Raw genomic sequence first — 8,458 nt, forward strand, 5'->3', positions numbered from 1 at the left:
CATGCTTCTTGTACAGCCTGCAGCACTGTGAGCCAATTAAACTGCTTTTCTTTATAAATTATCCAGTCTCAGGTATTTCTTTATAGCAATTACAGAATGAGCTAATACACAGGAAATGAAAGAAGGTGGAGTTGGGACAGAATTGTGGGCAGTAAACAAGTTTTAGAAAACAAGACTTTATGCTAAGGGGAAAGGAAACTATTGCAAGGTTTGAGGTAATGGAGTCACAGGTTGAAGAGTATGGAGGATGGATTGCGATGGGTTAAACCATTGCTGTGGAAATAGGGAGTCTGTGTGGAGGTTAATGAATTAGGCCAGGTGAGAGAGCATAGTGGTTTAGATGCGGTTAGAAACAATGGGAATGGAGAAAAATAGTTGAATCTGGGATGTATTTGGAAGTAAAGCCAATAGGACTTCCTGATGGATTGGAAGTGAAGTATAAGGGTCAGACAGAAACCCAAGATGTGTGCTAAATTTTTGTCTTGAACAACTACTTGAGCGATTGATCATTCCATTGAATAAGGGTGGGTGGAACAGGATAAAGTAGATTTGGGGGGAAAATTAGGAATTTTATTTGAAATATGCTTAGAATATTTTATGTCAATTGAAAATGTTATGGTTTATGTATTTAGGTAGCTTTTGCAGGCAAACTGTGTTTTCTATAGAGTTTTAAAAACCAAAAGAATATTTTGAGGAGTTCTACCATTCTAGAATTCTTATGCTGGAAACTGCAACTTTTGTTCCATCCTTTGTTATTTACAAATATGAGCTCCTCAATGAGTTGGTGATGGAGCTGGCCCTAGAGCTTGAGCCTATTTACTTGTATCTGAAGAGCTATAATCCTCATTCGACCTTCTCTCCATTCCCAAGATTTTCTCCATAATTAAAAAACTTAGGAAACCTGAAGCCCAAGAATGCCTTTTGGATAACAGGAGGATCGTGTTTTCATGCAAATGAAATAAAGAATGCAAAAATCAATGAGGGGTGAAAATGGATAAAGTGCCAAACTGTGGAAGAAGAATAGATTTTCCTGAACTCCAACAGCTTAAGGGATTGTTTGCCTATCTGTGTTTATTGGGATTGCCAGGGAAAAACAAATCATGTGGTCATGTCCAAAGAGCAGACCTTGTCAGATATGAAATAATTATTTAAATGTGTATTATTGAGACCCTGTCTGAATCCATATTTTGCAGCCTGAGGGGTGAGGAGTGACCAGGGAAGCCGTTAGTGATTACTCAGAAACCGATACTACAAATCCTGAACAAAGCTGTTCCATAAAAATCTCATTACTTACCCATGTTTTCTCTGAATCAGCATTCTGGGCACTGCCGTAGATATCCTGTAAATTACACACTTGTAAATTACCCATTTATAACATCTGTCAGTGGCAGCTACAGAAGCAGATAATTTTTTTCCCTTTTGCCTCAGCTCTGTAGCAGCTAGCTTTCAGATTTTGTTTTGATTTTTCTGAGCACCCTTGAAGACCTAAGACATATTATTGACTGGCTTGAAAGTATCTGGGACTCTGTTGCAATTAATCCAGACTGCCTGTTTGACCCAATTGTGGGAGACATTGGAAACCAACCATGTACCAAGAACTGTGCTAGGCTTTGGGAATGGAGAAGTGAAAGAGACAATCCTTGACAAGGGTGCCTGCAGAGAGCTAGAAACATCAGTGAAGACAGTATGGCAATACAAGAACTAAGGCTATGCAAAGGGTGTTGGTGAGAATGGAGGAAGTATTGAACTCAGCTTGGGTAATATGTAAGGAAGGAGAGGTCAGGAAATGATTTAGGCTGGGCACGGTGGCTCACGTCTGTAACCCCAGCACTTTTGGGAGGCCAAGGCGGGTGGATCACTTGAGGTCAGGAGTTTGAGACCAGCCTGGCCAACATGGCAAAACCCTGTCTCTATTAAAAATATAAAAATCAGCCCGGCGTGGTGGCAGGCACCTGTAATCCCAGCTACTTTGGAGGCTGAGGCACGAGAATCTCTTGAACCTGGGAGGTGGAGGTTGCAGTGAGCTGAGATTGTGCCACTGCATTTCAGCCTGGGCGACAGAGTGAAACACTGTCTCAAAAAAAAAAAAAAAAAAAGAAAAGGAAAGAAAAGAAAAGCTTCAAAGGTGACACCTGAGCACCCTTCTATGCCTCTGGTTGGAATAAAATGATGCAGCCACTTTGGAAAATACTGTCAGTTCCCTAAATGATTAAACATAGAGTTACCATATGACCCAGCAATTCCACTCCTTGGTATATATCTGAGAGACATGAAAACATAGGTCCACACAAAAACTTGTACACAAATATTTATAAGAATATGATTCATAGTTGCCCCAAAGTAGAAACAACTCCAATGTCCATCAAGTGATGCATGAATAAATAAAATGTGGTATCCATATAATGAAATATTATTTGAACCTGAAAAGAAATGAAGTACTGATCCATGCTACAACGTAGATGAATTTTGAAAACATTATGCTAAGTGAGAGAAGCCAGACACAATAGGTCACCTATTATATGATTCCATTATTATAAAATGTCTAGAATAGGCAAATCCATAAAGACAGAAAGTAAATTATTGTTTGCCTCGTGCTGAGGAAATGGGAGGATTGAGGAAATGCAGCTAAGTGTGCAGGGCTTCTTTTTTAGATTGTGTTCTAAAATGGATTGTGCTGATGAATGCACAACTCTGAATATACTAAAAGCTTTTGAATTATACAGTTAACTGGGTGAATTGCACAGTATGTGAATTAAATCTCAATGAAATTTTTTTTAAAAAAAACAATTACTTCTTAGAATGAGTAGGAGAGAGGACATTACTGGAAGTGACAGTAATGAGTGAATTTACCCCATTAGCAAGTCCTCTTAGTTTTATTTCCAAAATGCATCTTGGGGCCAAGTGTGGTAGCTTGTGCCCATGGTCCCACCTACTTGGGAGGCTGAGGCAGGAGGATGGTTTGAGCTCATGAGTTCAAGGCTGCAGTGAGCTATGATTGCATCATCACACCCCAGCTTGGGCGACAGAGTGATACCCTGTCTCTAAACAAAGAAACAAACAAAACCAAAATGCATCTCACCTCTCTCTAACCCTCACCATTTCCACCACCACTCTCCTCTTCCAAGCCACCATTTCTCATCTTGACCACTGTGGTAGCCTCCTAGCTATTTCCACTCCTGTCCCCTGTGCTGGACAGTCTAATGGCAACACAGGACTGCTTCTCTGAAGGGGCTGAGAGTGCGGGAACCTGATTGTTCGGAATTCCTGCTGGGGCGCTCTGGTTGGCTTTGTGGGAGGCTGCAGAGAGGTGGTGTCGAACCTGCGCCTGTGTCCCTGGCAGATGGCATCAGGGAGGTTCTACCAGGGGCTGCCCATTGTCCTTCTGTGAATCAAACTTCTGGGTGGCATCCCAGGCTACTGGGACCCCTGGGGATGGTCTTCAGGGTTTCCTGCACTTACTGGTTTCCTGAAAACTGATGAACCTTCTCTGACCTCAAACCCCTAGACCTTCTAACAGTCCTTTCATTTCTCATTTCACTTCCATTTCTGCTTGAGGTACACAGTGTGGTTCCAGTCTTGCTGATTCATGCTGCTACCCTCTATTCTCCATACAGTAACCAGTGTCATATTTTGAAAATGTCAGTCAAGACAATTTTACTCCCTCGCTCAAAACTCTCTAACAGTTCCCGTGACTTAGACTCAAATCCACATTCCATGCAAGACTCTTTGTGATCTGAACTCTGCCTCCTCTTCCTCCTCATCTACTAGCTCATACCTGACCGTATCGGCCCTTATCCTTTATCTCCTGTGTGTCCAGCCCATCCCCATTTGAGAGGCTTTTCATATGGTGTCCCTTCTGCCTGGATCCCTCTGCTCAGTTTTTGGCAGGGCAGTTCCTTCTGTTACCAGGTCTCAGCTCAGGTGTCTGTCCTCAGAGAACCTTTTCCAGACCACCATGCTCAGTACCACTGCTCTTCTCCATCCCATCCTCTCATGACTCTGAGTTGTTTATGAATTTCCTTTCTTGTTTATTTCGTTTCTTTCCTAGAGTGTAAGCTCTATACAAGGGAGGCCTTTGATTCATCACGGCATGCCATGTCCAAGCACAGTCCCTAGCACCCAGAAACCGCATACTCTCATGCACAGACGAGGAGGCATGACAGAAAGGAGAGCATTGAGAGCACATCATAGTTTGTGGTTGGAATTCCACAGGGTGGATGTGGTGGTGGTGGCAGACGGTGAACAGTGAGGTTACAGAAGAAGACAGGTCACATGGGGCCTTGTTATTTCTTAGCTGTGTAATCTTAGAAAAGCCATTTAATCTCTCCAAACCTCCAGTTCTCCATTTTTAAAGTGGAATTTCTAAAACCTAACTTACGGGGTTTATATGGGTGGATTAAATGTACTCATAGACATGAAAACCTTATGAAAACTACAAAGTGACTTATTCATATATTTAGTATTTAATATTACCATGAATCTAGAGTCTAGGTCCAGGAAAGTCAGAGATTAAAAAAGATGTGGTCTCTGCCCTTAAGGAGACCCCTGTTTGGTAAGAAGGAGAGACCCACAGAAAGTCATAAAACATGTCTTATATGATGATGACCTCAAGCCCTGTCAGCCCTGGGATGTGACTGCTAGTTGTTTCTTATTACACAGTGCCAGTTTGCTTTGTGTCTTTATCAGTGCTGGAGCCTCCTCCAGGACAGCGAGTGGTCTTCATGTCTTTTCCGCAGGATCCATGGGGTCTCCTCTGGATCCACCTCCCCAGGAGGCCCCTCAGGCTCAACTTCAAAACTGTGAGATTCAAAAACCCTGGGCCTCCAGACCTTGTGACTTGAATTTCTTTCTACAACGGGTGGGTTCTTTATTCTCACATCATATCCCCTGATGCTTACTCAATCAATGGCCATTTTGATATGACTCAGCCTTTTTTTCTGTGTTTTTAAAATTGTTATATCATAGTTGTACATATTTGGGGGGTACATGTGATATTCTGATACATGTATAGAACATTTGTAAAAACAATACGGGCAGAGCAAAATTTGACAAGTAGAAGAGAGTTTGGAAGAGGAGACATAAATGCATTGGTGAAAGGAGAACATAGAATTAAACCTGTATATAAAAAGTTAACCAATTACCCTGATTTGATGAGTACAAACTACTGTGACCCTCCATGACTGGGGACTCTGTTTTAGACCCCTTTAGGTTCCCAGAGCCTACTCATGTCCACAGATATCTCCTCTAGAGCCCCTCCAGAATTTTATCCCTACCCAGTAATTGTTTTGGGCCCAGTGTATGGCAGCATGCCTGTTTCTAAGCTTGTTTTGCCACTGGACCCAGAACTCTTTTAGGGCTTGGACTTTGTCTTGGTCACCTTTTACCCATTATCACTGTGCATGTGCCTGGCACAGAGTGAGAAATCATTGTTTACTGGATGGCTGCTGTATGGATGGACGGTGGGGATGAGAGTAACTTCAAACCCATCCTCTGCACTGCATTGGATTGAAGTAAAAAAGATCAAGCAAACAGGCTCTTTCTCTGTCTCTCTAAAACCAGCCAGGATGATACAGCTGCCTGCAGGACCTATGGGTAAAGAGGAGGAGATGCTATGCTTCACTGTCAGGTTTATAGTTTCATGATTGCTCAATGGCTTTGGTTCTTTCTTTTTATTGGGGGGTTGAGGGTCTAAGTGGGGTTGATTATTTTCCCTGCTTCTGGCTCAGCCAAGGATTGGAACAGCAGCTGTGTCTGAGTGAGAGAGGAGATGATGCTGGTGGGGATGAAAGGAGAACAAGGGGATGGGTTTTGATTATAAATAAAGAAAAAAAATACCAGGGAAGTGTGTTCTTCAAAGATTTATAACATGTTCACTCAATAAATCTTTATTTACTGCCCAAAGCTGATTTCTTTTGAAAAATTACTTTGGCATATAGTGTATAAGTAAAAGCAACTTAACAGATTGGAAAGTTGTAAATACAGAAGAACTTAGAGATCAGTTGTCTTCTATCCAGGCTGTGTGATTTTTTTTTTTTTTTTTTTTTTTTTAGTGAAGGTTGGGGTGATGCCTGGGAGAATCAATCGTTTTGAAAGCCAGTAGGAATGTGATTGTGCTGACTTGGATCTGAGGCTGCTGTTGTAAAATCTTCATCTTCTACCTAATGATGCCTCCTTCTGATCAGCTCTTCTTTGGAAAGAATTTTTTTGCCCCCTTCTAAGTACACATCTGACTGTGCATTTGTCGAAGTGTTGATCAAGGGCTCTTTCTTCTTTTAATAAATGTGTCATATCCATTCCAAAACATTCCTCCTATAATTAATAACAATAAAACCTGGTTACCTGTGGAGAGCTGACACATTGAAAAAGACCCAGGGAAAATACAAGATGGTACCAGCAGGCTAACCACAGGGCTCTCTGCCTTCTCCTCTCCCCGCCCAGACTACACCTGCTACCCAGAGACCCTGTTTGCCTTTGGGGGCTGCTTTTCCCCTCAGGGCTCCTCTTGATGATGTATCTGAATAGGAAAAAAAGTTGGATTGCAGTAAGATAATGCATTTCATTTAGGAGGGGAAGAAGTCATTTTGTTCGGGTTTCCTATTTCGAACCAAAAATGATTCCCTGTTTGGTGTAGACAGATTGTTGTTGTTTTCACTATTTGTCCAATATGTTAACAGAGACCACTCTCCTATGGTGCTGTGTCCAGAGGCTGGCTCAAAGGGACTCTTCTTTCTAGATGTGAGCTGGAAAGTGTCCAGCTCATGGCTGGTACATAATAGGTGTTTAATAAACAGCGAACAAACAGATGGATCCATTCGTCTTTGTCTGGAGGAGAATTCCTTGTGTGTTCATTGTGATGTGTGTGGGGGAAGTTCTTTTGGCAAAGTGTCAGTAGAATCATCATTTGAACATGGCAAGTTAGTCTAGCTTCCTTGATATCTCAAGTCTCCTCCTCTTCCTCCTCCTCCTCCTTCTTTTCTTCTGTCACTCTGTTCCCCAAGGCTGGAGTGCAGTGGCACTATCTTGACTCACTGCAACCTCTGCCTCCCAGGTTCAAGGGATTCTCCTGCCTCAGCCTTCCAAGTTGCTGGGATTACACACACCCACCACTACGCCCGGCTAATTTTTTGTATTTTTTAGTAGAGACGGGGTTTCCCCACGCTGGCCAGGCTGGTCATGAACTCCTGACCTCAGATGATCTGCCTGCCTCGGCCTCCCAAAGTTCTGGGATTACAGGCATGAGCCACCACACCCGACTTCAAGTTTTCTTAAATGTCAGTATGTGTCATGCATTATGGATTGATGTTTAGAAAGACTCTGATAATTGGTTTATGTTTATGCAGACAGAATGTGTCTGGAAGAATACCTGAGGCATTGGTAACAAATGGTAGTTGTTGCTGGGGAAATAAATTGGGAAACTGTACAGATGGGAAGGAGAGCACATTTCACTGTATAATCATCTTGCATTATTGGGATATTTTTTCCATGCAACTATGATGCCTATACAGGAAAAACAAAATACTTAACATAGAGATGTATAAAAGAAAGACTCTAATGGAAATATCTATACACAGACACTCATATTCATTCTTTCTTTCCCCTCTTCTTTGGGCTTTCCTATACTCTTCCCCACATGAAGTAGAAAGTGGTACTCAATGGGTTTACCTGAAAACTTGAGACATGAGGAAGGCTCAGAGAAGGTAGCCCAGGATATAGATTTGCTTTTGGACTGCCCCACAAAATGAGGAAGAAACCTGGAAGTCACAGTCTGCCTGGCTCCAGACAGCCTGAGAGGACACACGGTCCGGTTTAAAGGCTTATGAAGATTATCAGTAGAACTACACCATCAGCTCTCCCTGTTCTCACGCTGTCAGACTCCAACTGGAACTACATCATGCACCATTGGTTCTCCTGGTTGTCTAGCCTACTGATTGCAGGTCTTGGGACTTGTCAGTCTTTATAAACATGTGAGCCAATTCTTTAGAATGAACCTGTTTTATATGACCCTCTGTGAGACCAGAACTTGAAGATCAAAGGCTTATTGGTATTGCCTCCAAGAAAATGGGAAACAAATTTGTTCGTTTGTTTGTTGCGTGGTTTGCTTTTTTTCTCAAATAAGAAAAGAAATTGCCTTTTTCTACAAAGAGCCTAGTTTTCAAGAAGCAAGACCCTTAGGCCAAGAAGGGAAAATGCTTTCTTTCACTATGCTTAGAAAAATCCATGAGAGTAGGAAAAATAATCCTGCTTGTTCAATGCTTACCCAGACACTCACATGATTTATCTTTAATTCTCACAATAGCTCTGGAGAAGGGATTAATGTTGCAATCATTTTCTTTTTCGATGAGGAAACTGAGGCCATAGGGAAGTTAGGTAACTTCCCCAAACTAGGTCCTAGAGTTAGCACCCAGTAAGATTAGGAGTTAAACCCAGGCAGGTTGACTCCAAACTCATGGGCTGGACC

The sequence above is a fragment of the Hylobates moloch genome, unplaced genomic scaffold, assembly GCF_009828535.3.
Source record: "Hylobates moloch isolate HMO894 unplaced genomic scaffold, HMol_V3 SCAFFOLD_16, whole genome shotgun sequence".
Classification (NCBI taxonomy): domain Eukaryota; kingdom Metazoa; phylum Chordata; class Mammalia; order Primates; family Hylobatidae; genus Hylobates; species Hylobates moloch.